The 22,230-nt window shown below is 31.7% G+C and overlaps 1 protein-coding gene across 3 annotated transcripts in view; it reads left to right on the top strand.

Annotated features, from left to right (window-relative positions):
* The first annotated feature begins 269 nt into the window (after positions 1–269).
* The window catches only part of LOC141393510 (uncharacterized), a 278,113-nt gene continuing 256,152 nt past the window's right edge, over positions 270–22,230 (top strand). For all 3 annotated transcript variants that reach the window (XM_073966538.1, XM_073966537.1, XM_073966536.1), the window contains exon 1: positions 270–1,062. The gene's annotated coding sequence lies outside the window, so the exon portion shown is untranslated. The remainder of the gene's footprint in view (positions 1,063–22,230) is intronic.

The following is a 22,230-nucleotide window of genomic DNA, read 5'->3' as shown; positions in this document are numbered from 1 at the left end:
CCGGCTTTTTATTCTCAATTTCTCTTGCTCTCAGCACAACCATCGTTATTAGACCGTTATAAGCGTAACTGTTAGCTTAACATTCGCATAAAATGAGAATATTGACTGGGACTACGACAACATTTTTACTATTGAATGAAAATAAAATGCATGACATACTCTCAAAAACCAGAGAGTACAAGAAGAGAATCATGTGTTTGTGGTCCTTTTTGTACTAAAATAGAAAACTCTCTCCGCTAAAATAAACGAAGTATGTTTGTGATTTCGTTGTGTGTTGAAAGTTAACTGAAGTGTAACAAAAATCCAGTGGAATTGTATAGGTGTCGTATACAAAACTGCGACAATTTTCGTAAGGCAAATTCAGTACACGGACGTTATTTGCTAACGAAGCACCAGCCAGTTTTGTTAGAGCGGTTAACAAAATTCTTGAGTGTTGTGAGTGTTTTGAATGAAGAATATTGCTAATGCCCCATCATACCAAATGGCAATACTAATTGAATATCGCAATGAGATCGTGTAAACAACAGTATCGTCGTATTCGAAAAAAGTGAAATCTTGTGAATAGTAAAAATTAAAAATAATATTATTTGTTTATGAAAAAAATGTGTTCCATTAAAAAGCTATCAAGAAATTGGAAAATATTTTATCCAAAAATTAAATAAAAATTCAATGCAATTTAAATTAAGCGAATCGAAAAGGATATACAAATCGCATTAATTTCTATGTGAAATCTCGTAGAGCAAAATTGTACACATAAATCAATATGACCTCCTTAAAGTATGCAAAGAAAATATATTTGTAAAAATCTGCCTAAGTATATACCTGTAAAAAATCTCTAGTAACAAATTGTATCCTCAACCGTCATAAGAGCAAAAAAAGGAAAGGCACAACGAAAATAGTCATCGCCCAGTGGTAGTCGGTTGTGATAGCGGCAGAAGAAGTGAAATAAAAAACTATATCACAAACCTAACGCTGGCTGTTACGTGGTAGTGTGTGTGTGCCATGGAATATGATGAGGATGCCTGAAATGTTCATAAGGAAATTTAGCAGAGTCAAGCAAAAGTAGGTTAACATTTTCTTTCATCTTATGGTGCAAAATGTCTTGGTTTTGAGCACGAAACACAATCACACTCACTAACATATGTACATGAACTACACAATTATGTGCCTTAATCATCAGGAATGAAACATAAATTTAATATGGGAATTCTAAAAGTTATTTGAATAAATGTTCGTACGCTTTGCTAGGGGGAAATGTTTATAATTAAAAGTAAATAGATCCCATACAAATGCACACCCACACAAATATTTATTTTAGAACTATTTATCATCTTTTTGGATTTTGTATTTGGTTTATGTGCGGGTGTGTTTATTTAGTAAACCCCAAAAGTGTGCTGTGCAAATAATATATATTTGATATATTTGCAAACAAATATAAATGTATGTGTTTGGTCTATTTATCATTATAGCCTCATTATAAAAGAAAAATATTTAAGTTGGAATAATTGATATTTTCTTTTGCCGAATGCTGCTGCTGTTTGATATCGTTTAAGCGACCAAATTGTATTTAATGATTTGTAAAAATTGCCCTCAGAGTGTGTCTTCAAGTGAAAAACAAAAATTCAACTTTTCTGAAAGTTATTACATGTTAAAATACTTTGTTCGAAGAATTTAAAAGAAAGTTTTGTTTTTTTTAATAATGATTTGCATAAGTCCTTAATATTTCGCTTGAACAAAAATATGTTTTTTATTCGATTAGAATCACTTTTGTTTTCTTTTCTTAGAAAGAATGTATTACTAACTTTTAGTAGGTAGTCTTGCGATTTGGCCTTTAGAGACCTTAAATATTTAGAAATTTTGTTAAGTGTCTGTGATGGTAATTGTGGTTTGATTTAGGCGCCATTTTACACTGAGTTGCATATTGGTTTGATTTATGTAAACTTTTAACTCAATGGTTTTCTTTCAAATATATTAACTAAAATGGGTCGCAGAAATTACTATAGTGCAAATAAGCGCGAAACAGTAATAAGGCTTATATTTGAAGGAAAAGCCTAAAGAAAAATTGATTGGTTGGGTCTTCTAACAAAATAATCCAAACTGCAATCAACGAATGAAAAACGACGAAGAACTCAGGTTTTTTCCCGCTTCTGGAGAGGAAAAAGGATTCCTTCCGAGTTGAAAAAGGACTTGAAAATCAATTCCATTATCCATGGAGTTCACACATGTCTCAGACAGCCTAATTTAAAAGCGCGCAGACCATGAAAGTTGTCCAAAATTTCCTCATTTGGATTTGACAGCAAGAAAATTGAGGAATATATTAAAGACCGACCACCTACTGGGTACTGATTCAAAGCTCCGCTTGTATACTTGATTAGCTGGTTACATGTTTTTAGTACTCCAAAAACAATCGGAGATATATCAAAAAATAAAAAATTCTACATATAAATATTAAATTGGGATAGCTCCGATATTTGAGCATCAACGTCAATACATTTGGTATTGATTTGAAGAACAGACGGTCAGAAGCAGAGACATTTAGGTTATCTGTTTTTTTTTTTGTATATTTCGAGCATTTCACCACTTCTGGGGAACAATTTAAATCTCAGAAAGCCTTTAATATTGATGACTTTTGTGTAATGCACTCAACACTGGGATATTCATCATTACATTAAAATAACCTTGTAAGAAAGTATCAGCTGACGGAGATTTACAATCAGCCTATGTCCAAAAAAGAAGCAAACACAATCATTTTGCCGTATACGAGTTTACTTCAAAATATGTGCATTTTGTAGGTAACGTAATATGGGTCGGGGCTACACCAAATTATTGACGTTTTTATTTTGACATTTTATTGACATTACGTTAAACTAAGCTTGGAATATATTTTTGAAAAAGTTTGATGGTTTCTTCCACACTTTGCCAGGGTTTTATGGAGGTTTTTTTTCACCATTATCTCAGGAAGTATGGACTTACAAAAAAATTCAAATATATCCGAGATGAATCCTCAAACTGAACTTTTCCAAAACTTCAGCATAATGAATAGTGGGAGGTGCCCAAAGGATGGGACCGATATAGTCCATATTCCAATCTGATACATGACTGGATGAAATAATACGATGTGCATAGATTGGACTAAGCAGAAAGGGGGCCTCAATGACAATCTGTTAAAAAAATCAAAACGATCCGAATTTTGTGCGGAAGATTCCCGAAGGAGTGGACCGATATATATTCGAACCCGATCTTTATCTTGAAGGAATAATGGGATGTGCAAAGTTTGAATAAAATCGATTGCTCCCTTCGAGAGTTATGGTTCACATCATTTTACAGAATAATTTTGACTTTTCTGGGGGAGGTACCCGTAGTAGTGTTTCCGGTATGGTCCATCTTCGAACTTAAACTAAGTTTGGGCAAAATATTACGAATTATAAAATTTAGCTCGAATCGGTTGATTCGTTCGAAAGTTATCGTGCGCACCAGCCAGACAGGCGGGCGGACATTGTTAAATCGACTCCAAATTGTCTGAAAGATATTTCGTCCAAACATACATGGGGTTAGACCCCATTACTTCGATGAAGGACATTTTGGTCGTATCACAGTGTATATACTCTCATTAGCCTTAAGGCTGAGGATAAAAAGATGTCAAAAATAGGGTGTAAAATGCGACTATTGCTATATCTCCGTTGTTTGACCACCTACCACCAACCTACTTTGAATGCTTGCAATATTGCGACTAATATTCAGCGGTCGCAATGTAGAAAAAACCTCTGTTGCAATCACCATAATTAATAGGGACTCCCTCAACACCCAAGATTTCGTGATGATCCGAAAAATTTTGAGATTCGTTGCGTGATTACAATATTAAGATGGACGAACGGACGGATCAGGTCAACTCAGTTCATCTTGACATACATGCTGCTACATAAAAAGGATCTACGACGATTATTTCGATCAGTAGGCAGCGGAATCCTATGCAAATGCATATATGGCTAGGATGGTCGTAGAGAAAATCTGATTAGATAGAAACTCGTTTTATCACAAAATAAAACGAATTAGACCCAGAAATATTTGCAAATTTTGCATATCGTGCGTATTTTGACATATTTTTACATATTTGCATAAAATGAGCATATGCAAAAATATACACAAGGATTTGTGGTCTAAATACCAGGCCGAAATGGCTGAAATTTGGTATTAAGTCTTCGTTAGGGGTATGAAACTTTACACCTGAAATTTGTCGGTTTAGGATCAGGCCTTCATATAGCCCCCATAGAATGATACCTCCCGATTTTCGGTATTTTGAAGGTTGTGTCCTCAATATCCCACCGAAATGACTGACATTTGGAATTTAGTCTTCTTTGGGGTATAAAACATTCCACCTGAAATTTTTGGTATAGGTCCACTTCTTCATATATCACCCATAGAACGGTACCTCCTGATTTCTGGTATTTTAATGGTTGTGGTTTCAATATCCCTCCGAAATGGCTGAAATTTGGTATTAAGTCTTCCTTGGGGGTATAAAATGTTCCACCTGAAATTTCTCGGTATAGGTCCACGTCTTCATATAGCGCTTATAGAACGGTACCTCCGGATTTCTGGTATTTTGAAGGTTGTAGCCTCAATATCCCTCCAAAATGGCTGAAATTTGGAATTTAGTCTTCCTTGGGGGTATATGTAAAACTTTCCAACTGACATTTGTTGGTATAGGTCCACGTCTTCATATAGCCCCCATAGAAGGGTACCTCCCGTTTTCCGGTATTTTGAAAGTTGTGTCCTCAATATCCCGCCGAAACTGCTGAAATTTGGTATTAAGTCTTCCTCGGGGGTAAAAAACTTTCAACCTAAAGTTTGTCGGTTTAGGTTCAGGCCTTCATATAGCCCCCATATAACGATACCTCCCGATTTTCGGTATTTTCAAGGTTGTGGCTGTGGTTATACATTTCTATAGTTTATTGATTTGTCTGAAGAGAATTTTAAACAGAAAAATTTTACACACAAACATTTTTGTACCTATTATTGAAATATTTGTTGCATAAGAAAATATGTAAAATGCATAAATTTATTCATTTTGCATAATTTTGCATATGTCATATCTTTCGATTGCACACGGTGCTCTTGACCCAACTTGAAAGGAGCTTACATCTGCGAAGTTTTTGCGGATTCTGAAATTACAATGTTCCTAGATGAGAAAAATCAAAAAACAAAAAAATCGCCGTAGCGCTTTTTAAATAAATCGCGGTCAATGTTCACATTTTTAGGTTTATTTAAGGTTTTCGCGATTTTGCTTGGAAACCGAAGTCCTAGCGAAATGGGGCTAAAAAATGTTGTTACGTAGGAGTTCAGGTCAAATTTTTAGGTTTTTTGTTAGGTTTTCACGATTTGTTTGAAAACAGTAAGTGTTATCGAAATGGGACTAGAGAAGATCGTATAGCTGTGAAAATTCTATACAAGATTGGCTTTCGTAATTTTTTCCTAGATTGTACCATGTTTCAGATTGAGTTGGGAAATTGCAGTCATTACATTGTTTTATAAGTAGAGGATAGAGTCAGTGTTATCTGAATTTGAATTTCTATATCTAAAAACCAGTAAGACCTATTAGAATATCATAAAGAACAATCTTGTAGAGAATTTTCACTACTAAAACATTTTCTTTAGTACCATTTTGATATGGTTTGCGGTTTCCCAAAACAACTGAAAAATTAATAATTAATCTCAGAAAACAATTTCTGAGCGTATTTAAAATATATAAAAATATTGTCCTTGATAGGCGGATTTTACAAAATATTACTTTATACAAAAAAACATTCAAATCAAAATATCAATTTTTACCTTAAAACGACCAAGTTTTGATCATAATATTGCAAATTAATGGACTGCTTCTCTAAGACGATTCGAATTCAAATTCTTTCGAATTACTACCAAACTGTCTGTTGTTGTATGAAATGTTTATTTGATTGAAAATAAAAACAATTCAAATATTTTTCAAAAAATTGAAGTTTGGTAGTATTGCGAACGAATGTGTATTCGAATCGTCTTAGTGAAACAGGTCATTATATTTGTTAAATACATCGGTCTATAAAGGACTATCTTTCGATGTCATACAAGTCCCACAAAAATATTGGTTTTCGAGGTAGAGTTTTCACCGATTTCCAAAATGCCATTTTGAGAAAAACGCAATGGATTTTCGCATTCAGTGCTCATATCTCAGTCATTTTTTTCTCCAGATCCGAAAGACACAACAATTAATATTGTGCGCATTTTTTATTTCAGTTTCAATTCAATTTTTGTAATATTTACTGATATTTCGAGGTTTTAAAATTTTTTCTGGGTATTCTGTGTTGATTTCATTTGAATTGCCGCAACTTATTTTGGTTATGATACAAAAGTTGTAAAAACAATTTTGCAGGGTTTCTGATTCAAGAATTCTGTTTTGTGGGCAGATTTCTATAATTTTTCTTTTCTTTAAAAGGGAAGAACAGCGTCTATCGAACAAGCCATAACTGCTTAAAATCGGTTAACAATTGGATATGTTATAGCGGTTTAAGAGCAAAAAAACGAACTAAAAAACAGGAATATGCCTTTTCTTGTGCTCTAAGCCGCGTAGAGCAATTAGCAATTATTTACTTTATGCTAGAAAAATAATTAGTTAGCTTTCCAAAATAGGGAAAAATTTTTAAATCTGTTGAAAAATAGTAGAGTCATGCATTTTTTTGCGTTTTAAATTGTTGGTTTTTCATGCAAGTTCATGCCTCCGTATGTTCTCATACCAGTAGTAGACATTAGCTGGGATTACCGTATTACATGGCATTTTGAGTGGAAGTTTGTATGAAAATTAAAACAAACTTTCATAAGAACACAATGAACTCCAAATTATCGGCATTAACTTCCATCGCCATCATTTCATATAAATCATATATAAAGTTCCGATTATTATATATAGTAATGGTAAACCTCCACACATAGAGTTATCTAGGGTGAACACGGGCATCAATGCAAAACACGAAATAATGTACAAAAAGACCACACAAAATCAAGACAAAACCCAAAAGGCCAAAAATAAAGGCCACGACTATTTTCACAATTTTTGACATAAATCAAAATGCATAAAAATCGGCATGGGGTTTAAGCGGAAAATCGAAGGAGTCCACAAGAGAAAAATAAAAAAAATTGTGGAAAATATGGACATATTTTGAGGATTTTTTAGGGATATTTCTACAACACTTTTGTAATACAATTTTATTTCTAAAATGCTAAGAAATATTTCTACTTGATACATCCATACTAAAAATTACACATTTATATATTAAAAATTACTTTATCACCGTTCACAACCACCCAAATTGGTGTTTTTCAAATGTTCGCAAAAACTTGAAAAATTGCTCAATTTTTACACAGGCCAACAAGAAATGTAAAAAACATACGGCATTGCTATTTTGGATAGTGAGCTAGAATTTTGTACTATTTAACTCTGCAGCTGCCCCTCCTATAGCCGTCAAAAAAGTTTGAAAAATTATAAAAAAAATCTGCATTTGTTCTGATATAATATTTTTTAAATTTAATAACGACAAATGGACGACTAATATTTTTCGAATAAGCTATAATTTTTTTAAAGCGGTTAACAAATGTTTGGTTTATAGTCATATAAGTGTAAAAACGCATTAAAAATAGGAAAATGCTTTTCCTCCTGCTCTAGGCTGCTTAGAAGACACCAAACATAATTTATTATTTCTAAGTAAACTTTGAATTCTGTTGAAAAATACTTGAGATATGCAATTTTTAATTTAAAACTTCTCTACAAGTGATGTCTTAGACACGCCGTTCGGACTCGGCGATAAATAGTAGGTCCCATATCATTGAGCTAATATGAATCGGGGTGCACTCATTGATATGAGAGAAGTCTCCCTTGTCCCTTCTGGCATGTTTTTGGAACAATTATTATTATTACGAAATTTGTATACCCTCCACCATAAAATGGAGGGTATATTTTTCCGTTTGTCACGCATTAAAATACTTATTTGCAACCCTATAAAGTATACATATTTGTTATCAGGATAAAATTCTGAGTCGATATAGTATAGATTGACTGATATAGTCTATCAAAATTAAAAATTTGTTAAAGAAGTTTTTATTATATCGGTCCAAAATTAGTTTATGTTCGAAGAGGGCCATATCGCACTGTGGTTCCGGCCGTGGACAAAAATCGAACATTTATGGCAACAAATTTGATTTCGATTGAAATAAATATTACCTAAACACATCAAATTGATTATATGCAGTACAATTTTTTGCCAATTTACAGCGGTAATATGTCAAGAGAAGTCGAAAAATTTGAAAAGCATTCGCAGCTTATGAGTGAAATAAATGTACAATTTCCAGATTTCAACTTATATTTGATAGCATTGACAATGTTTTTACGTAAAAAGATATTCATATATAGTGTTTTAATTTCCTTAAAAGTAAATTCTTTGTAAATAAATTTTCTGGTACTTTTGAAATCAGTGCTATAAATTTATGTTGAGTTTTACTAATGTTGGGAGAATTTGGGAGACACCGTGTTTAAAAAAAATACACCTTGATACAAGTGAGACTGCCTCTTAATTGTTTGTGATGTCAAAATGCAAAGTATGTTTGGACGATCTATGTCGCGTAAAAATATTACGATTTGCAAAGTATAGACCAGAGTGAACGAAAACATGATTAAAGAGTAGTATAGAGTCTTCTTTGGGCCTACAAAACTTTCCCCCGGAAATGTGTCAGTGCTGGTTCACATTTTTGATTACCCCTCATAGAACGATACCGCCCGATTTCTCAGGGGTTTAGCTGCATTATCATATATAAACGGAAGTTATTTAATACACATTTAGTCTTCTTTGGGCCTACTAAACTTCTATCCAGAAATTTGTGAGCACTGGTTCATGTTTTATGTAGCCAAACTAGAACGGTACCTCCCGATTTTAGGGGTTTTCAGGATGTTGTAGGATAGTACGGCTATCCTACAGAAATTACTGAAATTTAATATTTAGTCTTCTATGGGGCTATAATAACTCTTCCCCCTAATTTGTCCATACATTTCCACGTTTTGATATAGCCACTGACATTTATGACAATTTCGAACAGTCAACTTTGCACATATGTAAAGTTCTGCTTGTGCATCTAAATCAACTTCTTTATGTTTTGTGAAACGGTTGTATGTATTGGTAATAATTCACCATGATTACTTTTTCAAATTCATGTTTTTTTTAATTTTTTAAAATTAATTAAACAAGTATCCAAAAATATAGGCTTCGAAAATGCACCCCTACCATCGAGGTGGAGGGGAAGTTTTCAAGGGAAGATTTTTTTATTTGCTGACAGAGAAGGCTCAATATACATACTAAAAGTTGTTTAAAATTTTACCTTTTTCATCCATACAATTGTTTTACTGTTCGAAAAATCGAACACCAATTACGACGAAATGGGTTAAACAGACAGAGCACTGTTAGTACTCTCGTTGACCAACCATCTCCACCCATGAAAAAAATGTTCTAACATAAAAAATATGTTTTACCCAAACATATCAAATTGAGATATGTTACAAAATGTTGCAAACATATATTTGTTTGGACCCAAACATATTATGTTTGGATCCAAACATATATTTGTTTGCAACCGGTCCCAAACATATATTTGTTTGGATCCAAACATATTTCTAACATAAATTTTTCTGCGTGTAGTGATCAAAACACTTCTCCGCCAATAGTTGCAGACATAGGTCCACATTTTGGTATACCCCTAATCATAACGGAAAGAAATCTAAATATTCCACATAAATTCAGAATATTTTAATGTGGAAGCTTTTTACTTGTTTTTCATTAGGTATGTACCTACAGTTTTGTATGTAAAAACTATACACATCACAAAAAAAAAAAAAAAAAAATAAGTTAGTTAAATGGCCGTCTACGAAACACTGTTTTTACTAAAGCAGTTTACGGTGCCCACTGTAGCTCGAAAACGAATAAACTGATCAGGTTATGCTTATGTGGGGTCATTCAGAACCTAATTATCTTGTACTTAAGCAAAGCGGAATTCAAAAAAATCAATTTTTTAAACAATTGTAAACTGTCAAAGTCGAAATTTCGATTTTAACTAAAAAAATTGATAGTTTTTTCGCCATAAATACGTCAAAAAAAATCAAAAAAGTCTCTCACTTAAGTACAATCTTTTTATGTGTATAACAATCCCACGAAAACATATGAAGATCGGATCGTCCGTTTTCGAGCTACAGTGGGCACCGCATTCCAAAATGCCATTTTGAGAAAACCACGTTTCAAACTTCGATGTTACGTACACGTCACAATGAATTTTCTCTTTCTTATGATCATTTCTCAGCTAATTTTTGTGCGGCCGAAATTTTTGCAACATATTCTATTCTACCTGTACTTTAAAATGATTTTTCAGATTTGTTCAGGGGCACTTAAGTTTTGTTTATAATTTCTGGCGTTACATTCGAAATCCAAAACTTCATTGTTGTTTAATTGATGTTCTATGATTATTGCTTCGGAAAACGCAAAAGTCGACTGTCAAGGAATTTGTCAAAAGAATACAATTCCACTTGACAAACTAATAGTATGATAATCGAATCACTTCAAGTAAATTATAACTACAGAAACTTAACAACAATTCAAGGAATTTATTGATTTCTCAATATATCGTCATTAATTGACGCTTGCCCAAAAACAATAAATCAAATTGTAAGTTTCAGGTAATTTGTTTGAAAGCAATATAATTTAATATATATTTGATTTCCTTTGTTTAGACACTTTATACTGTAATCAGATTTCCATGGAAATGACAGTAATTACATGCCTTTTGTTTGGATGTAAATACCACCCGTATACATACATACATATGTATACAGTCCCTTGTATGGTGTAATTTATCATTCATCAAATTATGAATTCTCATTGAATTTTGTGTGTGATTTTCCAAGACATTTTGGTGTCACTTGACCAGAATTATTGTCCACATAATTCACACAAGATTCATTCAAGCGCTTAATTATTCACAACTACAAATTAAAGTATTAATTATAGATGCCCTTAAGTGGAGTAATTATGTTGCAATATAAGAAGGAAAATCATAAATGAAAAATCCATATATGTATATGTGAATATGTACTTATGTATGCATTTTTTACATACATTTTTCGATAAGTTTTTCGCTTTAATTCGTATAATTTATTAATCAAACTTGCGATGGACGGCATACAACAAAAATTAAAGCATAATAACTAATTTGATTTATATTAACGCTGAGATTTATTATCTATCGCGGAAGTCAATTATAATAATATCATTTTGGAAGACAAAGGGGATTAAGAGATTTATCATTCAATACGAAATGCGCCTAGTGGAATAATTAACAGGCTGTTACATTCATGGACACTACACGTGAAAACGTGTCAGGTATTGTGAAGATACAATATTCTTTGGGTCACATATTCACCTTTCATTTTATTAATCGAAATGGTGGGGGGATTTGGAATCCTTATGTTATTCTTAAGAAAATTAGTAGTCATTAATACTAAATGAATTCAAAAATACAAAGACCTCTTAAGGTATTATTGTAATTTAATATTTTAATAAATTCTCGGGCTATTGTATACATATTTGTTCTGTTATATCTATTGTGTATGTAGCTTGAATGCGTTATAGACACTTCGGATTTATTTCTGGATTAATTTATTTCAAAGCCAAGCCAAAGTTTAAATTACAAAATTATATGGATATTTAAATTAAACTAGATTATTTCCAGTGTAAAATTCACAGACAGTTGTACTTTTCGTCCCATATCCTCTTAGTCTAGGGCAATATGAACATATCAGCATATACAGATATTACCGAATAAATAATAAATGAACATATGCAATTTCACATAAAATCAAATTCATTTAAATAGTAATTTCGTATTTGCATTAATTTGAAAGTCACATAGGCTCATCTTACACCAAATAATTAAATTATTTACTTTTTAATTTAATAATAATTTCTATTTGAGTGATTTGGGTTTTTTCTGTTTTTATTTTATTTATATTTCATATTTAATCTGCATAATTTGTTTGTAGAATATTATCAGCCAAACATAGTACAAATATGCATAAATTTTATGTTATTTTTTATTTGGTAATTTTAAAATTATTGTTATGGTTCTTGCAATTGCTTTATATGTACATCTGTATTTTTTATTATCTCTCTATATGTGGAAATATATTGTCGTATTTCTGTTTTTTTAGAGTGGAATAAATTAAATATTGCATAAACAAGTGATCATCAACATATACAAATTACATAGAAATATTGGGTATTCAAATAAGTTGAGATAAATGCAGACATTAAAACAAGTAAGGAAAGGATATGATACAACCTACACATTATCTGAATTTCATAAAATATTGAATGATATAGCGCATTTTGTGCTTCAAAGAAATTTTTAAATCTGAACCGTCTTCGAAATTATTTGGCGAACCTATTTCTGGTCCAGATTTAGTAATTTTTTTCAAGTTTCGTTTAAATTGGGCAGACATGGGGTTTTTAGTGCATCAAATTGGTGAAATCGGGTAAAACAATTCTGAACCGTTTTCAATATAATTTAGTAAAATTTATTTCCACTCCGACACAAACTGATTATTGACAGTTTTTAGATTACAAGAACTACCTTCGGAAAAAAGCAAAGCAAACGCATCCTCGAATAGCTCTAAAATAGTACTTTAGCGAACATTTTGAACTTTGTGAGACAGATACACGAAGGTGTTGGCAGATTGGAAAATTGTTCACAATGTGCAAAGTTTCAGCCAAACCGGAAACTCAATTTGCAAGTAATCGTGGACATCAGTCATGATATTTGGTTCCTGAAGGGATTTTGACAGCTTTTGGGTCATTATCTCAGGATATATTGCATTGCCCCAAAAATTTTCCGTTGCGCACTGTGGTCAAAGTATGTTTTTTTTTTTTTCAAAAATCTATATTTTCTATACGGCTGGAAGGTAAGGCTATAAAATTTTATGGAAGTGTTTAACAAATGGAGATATGTCATTTTACCTATTTATTTATAAAATCATATGGTTTTTGGTATTTAATTGTTGGAATGCAGAATATATGGTAAAAACCAAAAACGTTTTACAATCGATGAATCCGAGTTTCACCCATTCAGAATTCACTAACTTTTAACATATTCTACATAGAATAACTAAAATTCTTTAAAATTAAGTGTTTTATGAGGGATTCCAAAATGTCAACCATTAAAATTAATTTTCGTGGAAGCTGTGTTGGCATCAATGTAGAAAAATGGGTTGAAGTCAACAAGTTTTTTTTTATGTTCCCTTCCGATTTCTGGCTTTACCTTACATTTTATAGACCTATGACCAAAGAAAAAATCACAGAATACTCCAGGCAACATAATACCAGTGTACGATTTTTCGATATAACCACTGCATCCACCTAAAATTGATGCTGATATTTTGAAGGCGGAATTTCGGTGTTTTGTGAAATTTTTTAATAATCCGTGCGCACAACAAGATAATATTCCAAACTCATAATAGGATTATAGTACTTGCGATTTTAAGTCGTTTAATGTATGTATATCTAATAAGTGTGCTCCTTACAGTATCCTGGTATTTGGATACCTAAGGCCAACATTTGATGCGTGAATTTTCTTAAAACTCCTATTGTTGGCGTTTAAAATTTACAAGTGTCATTCAATTTCCGTTGAACCCCGTATTTATTTAGTTTTTTACGTGACGAATCTAATGAGCCTTTCCGCGAAACCATCGAATCCATCGACTAAAACCGCGGATAGTGATACCTTGGAAATAGGAAAATCAGCAAAAATATATTTCGACAAAACCGCGATTTTCTTTAAAAAAATCACATAAATGGAATCTTTTATACGCGATTATAATATTTGCGAAAACGCCTGTCACACATTACAGAGATACGCGAGTAATATGCGTATTTTACGTAAAATAGAATGTGGAGGCACATCCGTGGTTCTTTAACCCTTTCGGCCCCAACGTTGCTTATAAGCAACTTCGATTTTAAGGTCGTTTTATTTAAAACTAACGGAATTTTTTCCTCAAAGAACACATTGCTTTGGCTAATTGTAGTCCTAAGAATGCAAAAATTATAAAAAAGTGCCAGTTGTATCCCGATCAACAGAACTACGATGCATTATTCAGTGTGAAGTCTGGAAAATCACGGCATGTCAAAAATCGATGTGTACAGTCCAATTTATTTAAATCATTTCTAAATCAAAATGTATGAGCTTTATGTTAAACTTTAGTTTTTATTCTTCAATACGATTCTTCTATACGATTATAACATTTATATTTACATAATTGCACAAATTAATGAGCAAATAAATTTTAGATTAAATGTACTGTATCTTCCGAAATAGGTGGGGTAACGCCCACCAATTTATGTTATGTCTTAGTTTTGACTTAAACTTTAATTCTATGTTCTTAAAGTAACTACTAATGCGAGGAAAAAAGCTCGGGCCGAAAGGGTTAAGAATCTATTTAAAATAGGTGTATATTGACGTGTTTTTGATGAGCGTTAATGAAACCGGATGCGCATCAAGATCGAAGGCATTGTGGGGTGCAACTGACGGCACACAATGGCCGCTGAGTAAAACATCGAAATATGCATAGATAATGAAAGAGATTCGCTGTATCCAAAATCGAAAGCGCATCAAGCGACTTTAACTAATTCGCGAATAACAGGCTTTTTAATATTCATATTTTTTTGAATGAGATTAAGGTTTCAATATTACTCTTAAATTTTTATCGTTATCAGTTATCACAGTAAGCTGTTATGCTTTCACGACGGTAAACCATATTTCTTGATGAAGTTTTACGAGAATATGTACATTCACTATTGTATGGGATTTTAGCGAAATAGTTGGAGAACTCCCATATATTTTTTTTTCTAAATTTTTTAATCGAACCAAAAAAATATATTTTGATTTTATATTTTAACAATAAGTTTTTTCTGTTTTGTTGTTGCTATAATATGCAATTTAGAAAGCCAATTTTTATAATTGTTGTTTCATATTTTTTCGCGTTGTCTAGATTCTGTACGTATTTTTAATTCATTTTTTAAAGGTTTATACGGACTGACTCTGAGGTAGATTTTTCGCGAAAATCGCGAAAAAACAAATTTTAGAAATTATGTGGCATTTACGGTTGGATATCAGATGCTGTTGCTGATATATGCATACATTTAATAATAAGAAATTTTTAAATATTTTTTCTCTATGAGAGAATAAAACCCGCAGTAACTTTTGCGCACATCGGCCAATTTTGTGAACGCTAACAGATTTGAAATCAGATTTTTTCCTTAACCTCTATACAAAAATTCGTAGATGTGCTAGCAAAAAAAAAAAAAAATTAATTGTTTTAAATGGAATTGCAAAGGAAATTTGTTTTTTACCATATGTATATTGTTGTATTCAAACATTTGAATACAAAATAAGAAAATGTTTTACGGTGGAAATGAAGTTCATTTGTAGCGGGCGGAGGCAGGGAAGACTATATTAACGGATGTAGCTGCATTAAATACGGGTTCTGTACCCTGACATGGAGGGTGGTCGGGGGTAATATATTGTAGAATTTATATTCGATAACTCCTCGTTGTGTTTAAGATACATCCATTTAAAAAGGACTAATAAAAATATACACGTAACATGCTATGTCCTAAAACCGCTTTACACCAATAAAATAACACCAACGTCCATTTTAATACGTCAGGCTTTTAGCAATCGGTTGGCAGAAAGAACCATTAAAATTCCAATACCTCATAATAATAGGATCCACATAGATTAGTCAAATGTCCTTGCCATTTTGAGTATTTTTTAACGAAAAAGGACATGTTATAAGGTATGCTACTTCAGATATAACTATGCAACTATTGAAATTTTAATTTGTCTGTCTTTGCTAGCTTGTTTTCTTTAATTTTTTGGAATTTCTTATAAAAAAGTTTAAATTTTTGTTACCAAATTATTGAAAGACATCTCGATGCAACAAATTTCAAAACTATTTACCTTAATAAGGCAAAAATAAAAAAATATTAAAGAAATGTCCAAAACCAGCCAGACACATGAACTGGTTTTATTTATTTTGAACTTGAATTTTACTTTTTTTAAGCTTCACAGCCTCCAATATGCAACCTTTTACCATGCTGGGTGGCTCTATTTCTTTGTTCAATGCATGTTCCTTCGATTTATTCAATCGAGCCCATCAAGAAAGAAAATTAATTAGAATTTAATTTTAAATAAATTCCAAAGGCTTCTTATATCTATGTATTCATAAAAACATCTCCGAGACTTACCTTGTATCAACCGATTATATTTCTAGCTCAATGATATGAGACTTCCTTTTATCGTCGAGTTTGTTTCAAACATATTTAGTACGACACTACAGTTTAAAAAGGTAACATTAGTAAGGATAACTTTACGGTCTAAACACTTCTAAGCAATTGATATGATGCCTTTCCTGAGATTTAAATTCAGTTACCCAGTGTGCAGGAGGGCATTAAAAAAACTTTGTGAATAAGTCGGTGTTTGACTGAATAAGTCGGCGTCTACCGTTCTTCTGTAATTCGTTCTTTTGCTAATTTTTAAACCTAAGCGATTTTGTATTTGGCCAGAGAATGCTGTAGCATCATTTTTGGATGCATATGAACAATATCGGTTAATGTTTTGTTATAGCCCCCTTATAGCGGTACCTTCCGATCTTCGGTATTTCGGATATTTAAGCCACATTTTCCTACTAAATTAGCTGTAATTTGGTACTTAGCGTTCCTAGTGGTCACTAAACATACCCACCAAAAATCGTGGACCTGGGTCCATGTTTGGGTATAGCCCCCATATAACTTCCGATTTACAGTATTTTGAAGATTTAAGCTAAATTTTCCGAAAATCAATTATTTCGCCTACAATAATTAATAATTTAGTATCCTCTATGCCTAAAAGATGTGATTTTTTCATCCAGAATAGAGGATATGCAACGAAATATTGATTTCAATAGTTTTTGTTGTACCTCAAATACCCCCCAATTTGAGGTACAACAAAAACTTTTTGTCCGCTTTAGTTTTGTCCGCTTATATTTCCGACCTAAAATGTTTTTTGAATTTTAACTTTTGTTTATTAAATTCTGAATTCCTTATTTTTGTATTTTCCAATTATAAAGATATAAATAAATAAAAAGAAAAATAAAAAATAAATCTATAATTAGTTTTCTTAAGAAAATTATCATTTAAAAAAAAATTACTGAGGGGGTGCTTTAGTTTTGGCCGATAGTGTAGTTCCTATATATGTACATTTTCGGACGATTTTACTTATTTGCTGCACCAAACTCGCTATATATGTATGTCCGATTTCGATGAAATTTTGAATGTCCTACTGAATTCAGTCTAGAAATAAATGTGCCAAATTTGACTGAAATCGGTTCAGATTTGGATATAGTTCTCATATATTTTTGCGGACGATTTCACGTATTTGCTACACCAAACACGCTTAATATGTTCGATTTCGATGAAATTCGGAATGTGGGACGATTTGCGTTTTTTGCAAAACACGCTATATACATATGTCCGATTTCGATGAAATTTTTAATGTGTTACTGAAATCGGTGTAGAAATAAATGTGCCAAATTATATCGAAATCAGTTCAGATTTGGATATAACTCCCATATGTGTATATTTTATATATTGACAGTAATGTAGGGTATCATATAGTCGGTTCCGCCCGACTTTGATCCTTTTCTTCCTGTTTTTTTTTTCTTGTTATTATTTCTCATTTGCCTTTAAGTTTTACCCCAAACTTCTGCATAATTTTATTTTGACCTTGTCGTGTATTTTAAGAAATCTGAATATTATTTCATTTCAAGTCATTTCAAGTGTGAAATAAATATACTTTTCGACTTTAAGGTGAATTTCTGCAAATGTAGTATATGTATGTTTGACACAACTTACATGTACGATAATAAGCCAAAAAGAAAATAATGAACTGCCAAAAATACAACCTAACATTAATCAATCAAAAAGTAATGCAGCGGAGAATACCAAGAATTCGACTTAATTTAATCTCAGACACTTTGTTGTTATTGTTGTGAAAGGTCATTGTTGATAAACTGATTTACCCTTTAACTGTAAAGCACTTTGGATAATAGTACATTACCCAGATTTACTGTTTTCTTTGTTAAACATCACTGTCAAATCGACAATAATTGAATATCAATCATGTGTCATAGAGAAAAAAGCTATTTCAATATCTTAGAGAGAATATTTAAGTGGTAGAATAGATAGACCGTTTGCACAATCAGTGAGAAAATCTAAGCATTTTCATAATAACATGGATTTGTTGATATTCCACTTCACATTTACGAGAAGTGTGTGTATGTGTGTGAGCTACATCTGTATAAATTAATCTTTACATTGCTACACACAAATAGTTAAATAGACAAAAAGTTTGTTTGTTTTCTAAATCGAGCATAGAAAAAAGCAAATGTTAATGAACAACTTTCGTGTTATTCTGATAAAAACACATCCTCACATACATACTCACATATAACATTTCCTGTAAATTTAAGTAAAGAACTAAAGTTTGTTTTGAGAGAGGGACACACACATACCAGATTCAGAAAGCAGCATAGATACCACCACAGTGACAAATGTCATTAACCCGATAAATAACTTTAGTCAACTAAGTTTTTTTTCGGTATTTAGTTTGCTTTTTTGCTGTATTTTGATTTGTGTAATTTACTTAGGAAATGCTAACTAGTTTTCTACCTTATTCCGTTGCAAAAACAAATATAAGTGTTTGTAGGCAAGTTTGTGCAGATATGAAAATCTGTTTATACACACGTTTTCCCTTTGTGGCTAAGAGGAAAGTAGGCGAGTCCAACAGTCGACTATGATAATTGTTGGCAAATTTACGTGCCAAAAATGTGGAGAAAAACAGTAAGTCGGATTTAAGCCAAAGAAAAAAAAAACAACAGACTTTTGCATAAAGTTAACCAAGGGAAAAAAGACGTGTCGTTACGTTTGCTACGAGACAAGACTAGAAAGTTTGAATAAGAAAAATCCCGAAATGCAATACTTTTTAAATTAGAGATGTCCTTCTTAATTTATTAAATTTAACACTTAAATATATTAAGGGGATAATTTAATGAGAATTTATTAATCATGTTTGAAATTTAAAGAGGAATAATAAAAAAATTTAAAATGACAGAACATTTGTGGTGTTCATAGAAAAGTACATGTGTGGGCAATAATGAAGGGTTCTTTGTTTTCAATTCTTTGTAGTATCTGCAAAATATTTATTATTGTTTACTAATTTTTTATTTAATTTTTACAAATTTCAAGATCGTAAGCTAGTGCGCTCTTTCAAATGAAAAAGTCTTCAAAATATGTGTGGTAATTAATATTCTTGGAAAAAATCATGAAAAATTGCTTTTATTGGGTTCTACAGCTGGGGGTTAATTCTCAGAACACTTTTTGTATTATTTACATTTTATCAGGTTACACTATTAGTAATTATTTTTCAGTCTCTAACTTTGTGTTTAGTTAGCCTTATTCAAACGTTTGTACTCCGTATGCTATTTTCCAATCTTTATTCTCCCCTCGTTTAATTTTACCGGTGAGAAAAAAGTGTTGTTAAGCTAAAACAAAAGAAAGACTCAACTCGTGTATGCGAGAAATATACGAGCCTCGACAATAACAATACCAACAAAGACAAAAAACGACCAAAGTCACTTTTGCACAAAGTGTGATTTAGCAAACAATGGCAATGGCAAACTGGGTTAAAACTTGGCTATAACAACAGCAACATGAACATTCTCACACTGACATACATACATACACAAATGATATGTACACACACACGGTGCTACTCATACATTAAGAGTCTTACTTACATTTTATGTTTGGTATTTTCGTAAATGTTCTGTTAGTGTGTTTTGCCACGTTCTTTGTTCCACGAGACGAACAGTATTTTGGGCTTTAAAATATGACTTAAACCTACATATCATTCATACATATACGACAAATGAAATGGGGGAAGAGACAGTTGCTCAAGTGAAAAAGAATGAAAAGTACTAAGAACTTGAAAGAAAGGGAAATGAAAATGAGGATTTTATTTTGTTTTCAAAGGTTTGCCTTACTTTCTTTGATTTTGCCACACACATTTTAAAAAATATTAGTTTCGATGTCTTGACTTAATATAGGGGTTGCTTGTGTTTGGTAAACTCACTTTTGAAATGTCGTTGAAATAATATGGGCTGTAGACCCTATAATTATGACAACATTAATTTTCACAAAGGAAATAAATCATTTAAAGCCAAAATATTTCCGCCAGTTGTTTCCTGATTTTTTTGAATTAATTTAAAAGCCACTTTCGTTTCATTTGCTTTCTCATTTGTAAATATGTTTTAAATTGCAATCACATACAAGTTGTTATAAATACTAAAAAGGCATATATTAGGTTGAATGGAGTTACTTATTTTAAAAGTCCTTTTTTACGTTAAAAGTCCTTTCTAAATTTTGTGATAAGTTTTCTGTTTTACAATGAATAAAAAATAAGGTTTATTAAGGATTGCAAATTTAGATTGTCTTAATTGAATTGAATTATAATTCAATACTCATGACTCCAGCTAATGTAGAAACTAAACATATACATATGCATAAATACATTGTGTTATTGTGTAACAAAGCTTCTTATTTATTTCCTTCAAAACTCCCACTCCTAGCTGTTGACTGGCCTTTCATTTCCGGAGGCAATGACATATGACAGCTATATTTCCTTCGGTTTTTTTGTTTAACCTGTCATATTCTTGTTCTTTGCATAACAAGAAATTCTTCCCTTTTTTCCTTCTATTTTGTTGGCACTCTTTAATAATATTGTTTTAAAGCAAATATCGTTTAGTTACATTTTTCTTTTTTGTACCGTTGAATAAAGTCATTCGAATTGCTCCTAAAAGTAATTAAACGAAAACGTTACCACATACTCTGTGCGTGATAAGTTTACGAACTTTGATTTACAATTGTTAGTTAATCAATGTTGATGGAAAAACAATTTTTTGATTACAATGTTATAATTGCCATTGAATATTAAAGTAATTGAAAACAAACAAAGAGTTACATGTGGGGGCTATGAGATAATGTGATGTCATATATCGAAATAGAAATGACTAATGGTGTTCTACACCGGCGACATTCAGGGCGTTATGACCATTCTGAACGCAGTCAAAAGATCCGATTAAATTTTGGGCTTTGTGACACATTTAATAAGTATCTCACTAAAGAAAGGATAAATTTGAAAGCTAGCTATAAGTCTGTCCATAGATGAAAATCGCAATTCTGATCCAAATTCTGCTGAAAAATTTAATTTTAATTTAATGAAAACTGTTAAAAGTTTATTTCGCTTTATAAAACCAATGTGGTAATGGAGGTTTAATACACATAATAGACATTATCTAAGACTCAAAGTTTAGCCCCATTTTAGCTTATTTGAAATTGTGCCTTATGGCCGTTCGGCGATTTGACAGATCTTCAACATGAACCGTTAAAAATTAAAAGGAGCTTCAGACCTGCCACCTACTGTCTCTATGTGTTACAATGGAAAGGAAACAGAGTAGAAGGTGTAATCCTCTCAACATAATAAAAACATGATTTTTGATATCAGGTCCCAAACGGAGAAAAACAAAGAAGATCACTTATGAGTTTAACGAGGGACGCTAATAGTATATAACAGCTGTTTTGTTTGTTTTTAAATTGTTCTATCAATGTAAGTTTTTCAGTAAAAAGATTAATTACAAATAATAGAATAAATTATATTTTAGAATATTTTTCTGCTGAAAACTTAATACAATTAAAAACAAGTAAACAAAAATAAACCAGTTTTGCCGACAGAGAGTATCCTCAGTCTGTAACATAATGAAAAGGAGCAGTTTTTCTCCACAAATCGTTTACAAAAAAATTGTCTATAAAATATTGTAAACCAAAGGTTTTCTTCAAAATTCATGAAATAAGTATGTACCGTTATATGGAGGCTACCTCTTCGAACAATTTTTGGTAAGTAGACTTTGGTTCGAAATGTCAATGTGACAGGTACCGGATGGAATGGACCTATGTATATAGCCCATCATCAAATTTCATATAAATTTATAAATTTATTTAAAACTTCGGATCCGTTAGTCCCATT

Source organism: Musca autumnalis, unplaced genomic scaffold, assembly GCF_047663935.1.
Source record: "Musca autumnalis isolate F117 unplaced genomic scaffold, ASM4766393v1 scaffold_2, whole genome shotgun sequence".
Classification (NCBI taxonomy): Eukaryota; Metazoa; Arthropoda; class Insecta; order Diptera; family Muscidae; genus Musca; species Musca autumnalis.
This window is presented reverse-complemented; position numbering and strand designations above follow the sequence as displayed.